The sequence below is a fragment of the Kryptolebias marmoratus genome, linkage group LG3, assembly GCF_001649575.2.
Source record: "Kryptolebias marmoratus isolate JLee-2015 linkage group LG3, ASM164957v2, whole genome shotgun sequence".
In the NCBI taxonomy this organism is placed as follows: Eukaryota; Metazoa; Chordata; class Actinopteri; order Cyprinodontiformes; family Rivulidae; genus Kryptolebias; species Kryptolebias marmoratus.
Window position 1 is genome coordinate 25,317,850 of NC_051432.1, and position 11,039 is coordinate 25,328,888.

An 11,039-nucleotide genomic window follows, 5' to 3' on the forward strand; every position below is an offset into this window, starting at 1 on the left:
GCTATTATAAAGTATGTAACCCGATAATAAATTGTTTAAAGACAATAAATGCCACCAAGAGGCAACCCTATTCATTCATCTGAAAAATGTTTTTATTTGGATTTAGTAAAACCTGAAAGTAGAGCAGACTGAAAGCTGAAATAAAATAATTACAAAGCAACAAAGAGAAAGAGGAGCTCTTCTGTCCATGAAATCTGAATGGTGTTTATTTCTGAGAAAAAACGATTTCAGGTAACATTTTTTCCTTTTTTTTTCTGTTGATGGAAAAATCTGAGGCTACGTTCCTGCTTCATTTTATCCCTTATTTTGCCAACACTCGGTTTTAATAGACATGTATTTCTTCGTGAATTTCCTCTTTATTTGAAAAGCCAAATTCGGTTGAAATTATTAAGATCCGGCTGCCAAAATCCTGCCCTATCATCCATTATCCAGGCTGGTGTTCATTTGCACACGTGGATCATTTTAAACGGGACTTATCTAAACTTTCCTGACCTTTCTTTGCCTCTGAAACTCATTTCTTTCCAGCCTTTGTTTTTGTTATCTCTATTTACTGATTTCCCGCGAAACAAGTTTCAGCTTTAATGAGCAGCAGCATTCACCAGAGATCTCCAAATGATGGAGCCGAGCCTAATGAATGTGTCTGTCTGCCCGCGAGGACAGCCAACGAGCCCGAAAGGTCACCGTAACCTTGTCAAAGTATCTGAGAGCTGGTCAGGAGACAGAACATTTCGAGTCCCGCAGCAGCAGTTTTAGATTCTGGCACACGTGCAGTTTACATGCAGATCACATTAAAGAAAGAAGAAACGTTAAAGTGTTTGAATTCTCTCATCTTGATATTTAACTAACAGGTTTCTGTCCATAACACTCTGCTTAAGGGATAGACATAAAACAACCCTTTTTATATACCCTATATGTACTCAGGATGTGCTGTAAGAGAATAAATAACTTCTTATAAAGTTTAAACTTTAGTGTAAATAGAAGTATGAGCAATTCTGTTTCTCACTGTTCTTCACAGCAGATCTGTCTGTGCTTCTTTATTGTCATGTTAACGTCATTTAATGCTCTGTAAGGATTAAAACTTGAATTTGTTGGAAGGAGATGAGGTTCAGATAGTACAAAGGGAGTTGGAATAAAAAAATCCAAAGAACTCCAATACTAATGAGAGGAAACTAGGTGCCATTTTTGATCAGAATACGTCTTTTAACTCCCACTTTAAAAATGTCAGCAGCACCTCTGCAATATTACTAAACTTAGAAACATTTTGTCCCAAAATGATGCAAAAGAAAAAAAACTGGTTTAAGCATTTACAGTATCACTTCTAGTCTGAACTATTGTATTTTTTAATTACCTGGGTGTCTAAAACACTCTCCAAAAAGTCTTCAGTTGATTCAAAATGCTCAGAGGGGAATTTAAAATCTTCTAACGTCCAAGCTCCATCGTATATAAAACATCTTATTGTTCCATATGTTCCTAACAGAGCAGTTTGCTCTCAGTCTGCAGGTTTACTTGTGGTTCCTAGAGTTTCTAAAAGTAGAACAGGAGGCAGAGCTTTCAGTTCTCCTCTCTTGTTGAACCAACTTCCAGTTTCTGTCTGAGGCTGACATCCTGTCTTCTTTAAGACCAGACTTAAGACTTTCCTTTATGATAAATCCTATAGTTAGGGTTGACTTGGGTTTCCTGAGCTCTCCCTTAGTTCTGCTGCTATAGGCTTAGACTGCTGGAGGACAAACTAACCGCATTTCCTCACTCTGCTGTATTTATTTGCTCAACTTTTATGCTTGTATTGTCAATTTTTGCTGTCACAAACACTGTGTTTTCTGCTTGTCTTCTCATAGGTACTACATCTGGACCAGTCATTCTGTGTTTGTCTGTGTCTCTTTCCTGTCCTCTCAAACCCCAGCCGGTCGACGCTCATCCTGAACCTGGTTCTGCTGGAGGTTTCTTCTTTTTAAATGGGAGTAATTTCTTTCCACTGTCACCTCTGAATAGTGGATTGTACTAAAGAAAGATTCAACACAATCTGCTGGCTTTCTTAGATATATAACTTTTTACTAATTGGCATTTCTTAATGTGCTGCATGTGATTGTATTGTAATATAATTGGATTTAATTAAACATTATTGCATTCATTTTGAACTGAACTTGACCTTGTTATTTTTATTGTGAATTGCCTTGGGATGACTTTTGTTGTGAATCAGCACTATATATTAAACAGAAGTGAACTGAATCTAAACAATTTCTATGGTATTTTGTGTTTTTTTGGTTGTAATTAACAGTGTGTTATCAAATTTCTGAAATAATAATGAGGACTCAAAACCTTAAACAAGTCAAAACTGTCTTTTGTGGTGATTTATTACAAAACTGCTAACAATGGACACAGGTTCATACAGAGTGCAAAGGTCTGATGAAGTCGTGACATTGTCAACAAAACAGGAGACATTTATTCATTCTACAGCCCATGATCAGTACACAGTAACCCTCATAACCCAATCTGCTTCAGCCTCACTGTCCCGGATAGTTACATAAATAAAAATAAAAAATACCATCATCCTGGCCATAACATATCAAAAACCACATGTTCGAATGGCCTTTGATAGTGAATGATGTGACAATAAAATCAAAACACATAATTTATGGCAACGAAGTGAAGAAAACACTGAACAAACTAGGCCCCAGTGAAGCTACAGCTCACAGGTTAGCCTACTATGAATTTTATTTAAACACTGCTTCCCATCGCTGGTCCTTGAGTCCTACTGTCTTACATATATTTTATGTCTTTGATGCTGACCTGAATGAAAATAAATGAATTCCATAGTTTGTCATTAAGTTTATCCTGTTAATGAACCATGAATTTAAAGTAGGTTTGTAAAACCAGGTGAAACACCTAAAACATGGAGGGTGGTATGCTCAAGAAACAGTTGGAAAAACTGATATAAACCAGGTTTGAAGCCACTGTCCTTTTCTTTTTAAGTTGTTTAGCTAAGACACAAAAAGGGAAGGACACAAGAAAGAAAAAGCAAGCAAAAAAAAAAATTAAATAGCATGTGTTTCATCAGGAGAACTTGTTGTTCTGTGGGTGTTAGGAGAGTCATAATGAAATAAGAGAGACATATTCAATCACTGACCTTGAACAAACACAGTCATTAAGACCAAGTGATTGCAATACACTGGCTTCGATTATCTTATTATTCGTGCTAATGCAATTGGAGGGAACAACAAGAGCAGAAATCACATTAACTTAGAGTCAATGCTGACTCAGATGAGCTCCTCATTTATGAAACTCCTCAAAATATCCCAAAAGCTATTTCACAGAAATTTAAATAGTGAACGGAAAGGTTTTAACATGCCATAAAAACAGCAGTTCCATTACATTTGGGAACATTTTACAGGTAAAATAATTCACCAACTTAACTTAAGTAGATTGTCCAATCTGTTAGTTGTGGCTTCTGACATTACTGATGGAGATATTAACCTGAAATGTCAGCGTGGAATGGAGGTTTTTCTCTCAACCAATTATACTCAATTTTTGAGGCTCTTAAAGATACTCATTACAATGTCACAAAGATAAAAAAAAATGATGAAGTAAAAAACTAAATCTGAGTAATTTTCTTCTCAGGTCAGTGGGTAATATGTCCTTGTGATCGGCGGCCATGTACCACATGTTTGTTTACAGATGGAAACAGCCGAAGTGACTAAAATTAGGTCAACAATGGGACGCCCATGGAAAAGTCATTTGGGATCATCATTACATTGCTCAATTAAACAATGACAATGACAGATATGGCATAAAAGTATTCAGACTCCCATTCCTGCTTGTGTAAAGTCAAGTCTGAAGTTGGATGTACTTCAACAGCAAAAGCTATAAATGATGTACACAAAAGATAAGAAATGCCAAGATTCTAGTCCCTGGCCATCCCTCATCTTGCCTAATCCAATCTAACAAGCAACTCATAAGCAGCTTCCATCACCGACAGACCATTCAACTTATAAACAATCTGAATGTTAGACTAAGCTAAACTTCTACCATCATAGTAGAAGTTTAGTTCAGTTCAGTTCAGTCTAATTATATAGCGCCAAGTCACAACAGTAGTTGTCTCAGGTTTAGCAAAGCTATGTGTTTGAATGTCAAGCTCTGTCTTTACAGAGCTCCACCGCCATGCTTGATCCCTGAGATTTATTTCTCCACAGTTGTTTTACTCGTCGTTTCTCTTTTCTTTTGCATTTAGTGGCAGATTCTTTTTTACACTTCCACCTAAACCAGGGGTGTCAAACTCCGTTCCTCGGGGGGCCACTCTCCTGCATGTTTTAGATGTGTTCTTGCTTTAAAACATCTGGTTTAAATGGATGACTTGTTGCCATGCTCCTGGAAAACTTGATGATTTGGTAAGGAGGTAATTAAACCGTCTGAATCAGGTGTGTTGGAGCAGAAAAAGCTCCCAGGACAGCGGCCCTCGAGACCTGGAGTTTGACACCCCTGACCTAAACGTTTCTTCCACGCTTGTTGAATTTTGCCATATTTGAGACACAGATGAGCCTAATGTACAGTAGTTCAAGCTCGTGACTCAAACTTCCATGTGCTTTTCAGTGGATTCAACCAAGTGATTTGTTTACATTGAGTGCGTACCTGCATTATAAAATTGCTTATCACTACACGTTCTACTGGAGTAAACTCTTTCAAACTGCACCATTTGATAAAGTTGAGGATGGCCTTTTTATGTTTTATTTTATAGTTGGTGATGAGTACCTTTAAAATGAATTTTTCCAGTGAAGGGTGGTCAGAACTGAATATCAAGCACACAACAAATGGATATGGTTGTTCAGAAATGTGCTGCAGAACATAACCTGCAAATGTTGACAGTTCCAATATATCACCTTTCTGGATTATTTTTTAAATTCCTTTTGGCATCAGATATGTTTTAAGAGTAAGTGAATGTGTTTAACGTGCCTCTAATTGCCTGAGTAACACAGTGCTGCCATTAATGTGTCCTTCTGCAATGCAGTTCACACAGAAGGAAATTACACTTTCCCTCGCAGCAGCAGACACACTTCTCCCTTCGAAGCTGTACTTCGAGTTATATAAAGCGTTTTAAAATGCTTTTAGGATACTGTAAGCTGACAGTAATTATGACAGGAGCAGAAAGGAAGCAAAGTAATGTCATTACGCAGCATGGATATACGTATAAAGGGATATGATATTGTGCAGCCACTTAGCCTTGCTGCTGCCATTTTGTTCCATTGCTAAATAACAGATGAGCAAAAACAAACAAACAAATTGTGCCATTAGTGTTTCCCCAAAAGTAATGGCAAATGATCCTTTCTTTCTGGCTTGTATCAGCTCTCACAAGACAGAGATTTTTCCAGAATATTTTGCAGGGTGAGGTAACTATAGGAACAGCACAATAATCAACCTGTTCTCACTTTCACATGATCACCTACTAACAGTTGGACAGGAGCATTTGGCAGTCTTTTAACATTCAGTTTTAGACATTAACAACATAAAAAAAATGATAATTTCAAAGTTCTGAAATCCATCACTGTGAAAAATTCCTGCAAAGCTTTCTGTAACAAAATGATTAAAAATTAATGTGTTCTGAGATGCCTAATTAACTGTTTCCATGTGCTTTTTTTTTATTAATGAACCTTAAATAAAGTATATTTGCAGTTTTCAAATTAACACCTCTAGCACCAATTAAAGGTGTGGAACAGCTCTCACCTGACTACCAGGAATAAGGTCTGTGGTAATTAGAACTTTAAATTTCCAGTTGTGGTCTTAATGTTCCTTTTTTAAATAAATAACTTGGAAAGTTCACATTTTGATCAATGACATCACCTGAAAGCAGCAGAACAATGTTAAATACAGTGCAAGCGTCAGTTTATGGCACAGTTGTAGCTTTTAGTTCATCATAACCTAAACTTCTCCATCCACAGGTGCCTATGAGAGGTGAGATACACACTAATTACTTCTATTACTAGAAAAAGTGGTTACCTGTTGTTTAACTGTGTTTGAGTATTCAATACATGTTAAAAAAGCTATAAGTTATAAGGGTTTTTAATGTAAAAGATGCATATACACTCAGTAAATACATTTTTGCAACATTTCTGGTAATTCAGAAAAGAAAACTATTTAGTTTCAGTTAAAGAAAAAGGGCAAACCTATCATTTTTAACTGTCTTATTCTCAGTTTATTTACCAGTAGATTCACCTCCATCGTGGCTGTGATGTTTTTCTAGGAGGCTATAATCTCATGAGCACTTTATCTACAGGCGCAGGTGAAGTGTCACCACTTTTACAGGCTGCATAAAGGTTGGCCGCTCATATTCAAAAAGGTTTCAGAGATCACTTTGAAATTCTTCCATACAACCTTCTGCTGCTGTAGAGCCAAGTCTTCTTCTTCAACATAAATGATTTTTATTTGATAAAATAGTCTTAAAGATTTTTCTCACTCTTTTCTTGTTCTTTCATTTGAAATTAAAAAAGTCCAATAAAACTCAAATCCTCTGCAGCCACAGAGCCCTCCAGCCAATTGTACTTGTGGCACTTGTAGATTTCAGTTGCATGTTCAAAATAATTAAACTGGGAGTCGTTAGTCTCAGCAGTGGGTAAATCCCAGGAGGTCGTGTTCTCCTTCTAGACACTTAGTTTTCGTGACAATGATGGTTGCAAACAAGGCTTTGCTTGATCGAAAGCACATTGTGAGCACATTTTTTAAGCCTTAACGCTTTTTTGTAATTTTTTTTAGTTTGTATGATCATAAAGCCATTTACGTACAGCACAAGATTCCGATTTCCCTTTCTTTTATTTAGCCATGTGGTGTGTGGTGTGTGGTTATTAGCATCGTAATTGGGTACCTGCTGCCTTTCTGAATGTGGATGTGCAAGATGTTTCCAGGCTGCAGTCACTCTATAGTCAAAGACACAAAAGTCCACAGACTATTCTGCAAAGTTTTATACATTTTATTATTCTCATTGAACACTCATGGAGTTCTTTTTCAATGATGAAACACTTTCTTCTATATGAGGTTCACAAACTTATCTTAACTTGTTCCATCTCCATAAAAAAGTCCCCCATTCTGTTACCTCAAAATAAAGTAAAAAAAAAATATTCTCAGTTCAACAGTTTTCTTATACTGACCTGAGACCTGCCAACATGTTTGTTCTTGGTCTTTCAGTGATGCACAGCCTGAACCAAAGGGTTAAAAATTAAAGTATCCCAGGCTTAAACAGGTGAATATAAACTCACCTCCTCTTGTGTAAGACGGCTTGAGTTAAAATTAAATGTGTGATGGCTCTATTGATAGTTCAGGTGAATTTTACAACACCTTCAAATCTATTTGACAAGCAAAATTCAAAGAATGAATACATTCTTGGTCACTCTTTTAGATTTACCTGGTACTTACAGACTACATACCTGGTAAATGCTCATCTCATATTGAGCTGTAACATGTATTGGTACCAAACGTATATAATTCTCACCATTTAAACAAAAAACAAACAAACATTAAAACAGGAAAAACTTGACTCTTTTTCTCGTCCTGCTCTGTAGAGTTTCGATGGGAGCCTTTTGACCTTGAAGATTTAATTTATTCATTGAATAAAACTCTAAATGCTTGTTTGCTCCAGATTCAGGGCATGAAGATGCATGATCAGCAGACCTGGTTGGCAGAGAAGAGAAGCTCAGATTACAGCAAACAGATTGTAAGGGACTTCTTAAAATGCCCCTAAAAGACTCTCTATTAGAACAATTAGTGCTTCTCAGCTTCTTTTTTTTGCTACTAATATCTACAGAAACCATATAATTATGATTTATACAATAAATATTATTGTTAGACAATAATTTTGAGGGGATTGTTATGTAAATAAATCCCAACCCCTTTTTAAAAACTAAATAAAGTAGAGGTTGCAACTTAAGCAAGGTTTATGACAGATAAAATCATTCCTTGAACGTTAGGTTAAGGTTTTAATCAAGGTAAATGACTCGGTCTTGTACAATGAATTATTATAAAGACTGCTGCAGCTGCAAGGTCGAAGTGATCTTGTTACACTGCGCTGTTTAAATGTCACCGTGTGTAGCCAAGCTTTGAGTTCCTCCCGTTTCACTAAACCTAATGAGAACATGATGACTAAAGTTACATTCTGAGCTGCGACCTAGAAAAGATGTGTTGATGTTATGCAGACTGAAGCTCAACCGAGATGCAACAAATAAGCCTCCGGAGGCTTTTTTTCTGTCATTGAAGAATAATTACAGCTCTGGACCTTTCAACAGACATTTTCACACATATGCTTTTGTCCTGAATTTTTATGGTGATTACCTAGAATAGGTGTATGTGAGAACGGGAATTTCAGACTGCATGTTGTGCAGCGCTGACAGCCAACCTGTACAGAAAGCAGGTAATTTCCTAATGAGCAGGTAAGCTTCACGAGAATTTACAGCATCGATCTTTTACTTCCTTAATTTCTTTATTTTATTTATTACTTTCAACACTTCCATTGATTTTACTTCTGAATCCTTCTTATAACAGAAACAAAGCCTCATTTATCGTCTTTAGCCTGCCACGAACAAAAAAAACAAAAACAAAAAAAGAAACATCCTCTCTGCAGATTGCTCTTTATTTGGTGTCCTAATGAGTTCACATGTCAAATTAACCCAAATTAACCCAAATAACTAGATACGTAACTGCATATGCATTAAAATGCTCATTCTCATTTGTATTGCCCACGTTTTAAAAAAAGTCTATGCTAAAACAGCAAATTCAAACAAAAACAAATGTTTAAATAAGTGATTAAATAACTAAGGTCAGCAACAGATCAGTAAGACAGTTAGAAGACAAACAGCGGTTTATTTAACCATAAAAGCAGCAAATACAGAGCTACATCACTATTAATTACCATTACCATTACAGTAATTTGTATGTGTGTTTGTTTTTGTTTGTCTCTATAGTGTAAGCAAAATATCTCATGAACCACTTGACAATTTCAATAAAATCTCAGAAAGTTATCATTCAGTTTACGTCAACAAGTAATTACCATTTAGGGTCAACCCAAATTAAGATCAACCTAATCAACCTTAGAAAACAAAACAAAAAAAGACTATAACTCAGTCAATTTCACAGATATTGAGCTAAAAGTTGGTATGTTAGTAGCTGAAAGTCATCCTCAATACTCTGATCTGATATTGATCACAACAACAGATCACTCAAGTTCTTGCAATATTGCATTAGATCGTACATAACATCATTTATAAGGCTGGACCAAAGCAAAGTAACTCCATCCCTTCTCAGCCTCGGACAATTTTAGTTTGAAACTTTGGCATGAAAGGCAGTGGGTGATATGCATTCCTTCAAGGAAGTCCAGACATTTTCTGTCTTTTCTGAGTGTGTTGAGTGTGAATCTGTTTCCATTCAAAATGTAAGATGTGAGTCTCTTCCTCAACTTCTAAGGGAAAAGTTTAACTTTTTAGTCGTCAAATGTAAAAGAAAGAGCTGCTGTAAAATCACTAAGCAGTTCTTTTGTCTCTTAGTTGTGACAAGAGACAATTTCCACATATTCAAAGAATAATTTTCATCAGACTCCAAAATGTTTGGACATACTTTCAGGTGACACAGAATGGTATCCTGAAGGAAACTATCTGTGGCTGTCTCATAATGTTCCTTCTCTGTACTATTTACGATTTCTGATCGCTCAACCTTCTAAAAATCTATAAATACTGAGCAATTAGTTTCAGTGGCAAAACCTTGCATGAACAGTTTCAGCAGCTATTACTTTGTGCTTCTAGAAAATGAGGAAATTTCTTCTGATTAAAACGTCTGCTGTCTTGTGCAAGATTGCGTGTAAAATGGAGAGAGAGAGTAGTGCATTCAATATTTGTTAAATGTTCTGAGTCTGCTGACCTTTTCCTTCCTCCCTCCCTGAGTCCATGCTTCATTTGATTCAATAAGAGACGTTAATTTTCAAAGCAACCCCTCGCATGGAGATTTATTTCCTGAGGGCGCTGCTTTGTGCGCAGAGAAGGGGACTAACAATACTGATCAGCTGAAAAGAGATGGATGATCCTGAAATGGGAAAGACAAAAGAGGTGGCTAAATAACCTGGTCTTTTGCAGCAAGACTATCTTAAACTGCCCATTTTGAGCGTGGGAGAGGGGAAAATTACAGCAATTTGTACCCTGACATGTTCCTGGATTGTGCAGGTGTCAAGTTTTGTGCCGTGTGTGAGTGAGTATGTATAAGAGTTTACAAAAGGCTGAGATATCCACTGACCAGGGCCAAATGTCTTGACTGCTACGAGCAGAGAGCTAAATTCAGGTTGACACAACAAAGCAAACAGCGACTACAAATGCAGCTTGTCTCTTGCCTCTAAGGAGCAGCTTTGTCCACAGAAATTTATTTTCTGAGTCCTGTGGGGCTGGCTCCCCAGACCTTGGAAGGAAAATCTGGTTTCTCTTGTTACCTCTCAGGTCCTGCTGCTTGTGTTGAACTGAAACTTAAATGGACTCAGGCAGGGAGGTGGTATTCATTTTGAGTTATCAGTGGGTTCCCTTTTAAGGGAGCTTTTTGTAGGGAAAATAGACTCCGCAGGCACACAGCACCTTACAGCATTTTGTTGCCACACCCGCTTTTCCCTCACATGAATCAGATTAAATCCTGGAAACGCAGTTTTGCACTCGAGGATTCAAGATTCCTGGAGGCAGCACATCTTTACTGCCCATCACTGTATATCATGTACACAGTGCTTAACAGAAGTTTGAAACCACTCCTAGTTTCTTTACACTTTGCTTCTAAGGAGCCAAACTTTCTTGTATTTTTTAAAGTTGTTTTGAATAACTTCCTTCAGGCTTTCTTAAGGCTACTCATTTTTTTTCCTCACTCAATTTCAAAGTTTGGTCTATCATCTCATGCAAACTAAATAGTGATGTTCCAATGATTAACACAGTAACCTATAACTTTATGCTGTTTAGTTGTACGTATGAACCAGGTAAAACAGCGTGTACTGTCGACTCATTATGACCACTGACAGGTAAAATAACCATGTTTATCTGTATTCT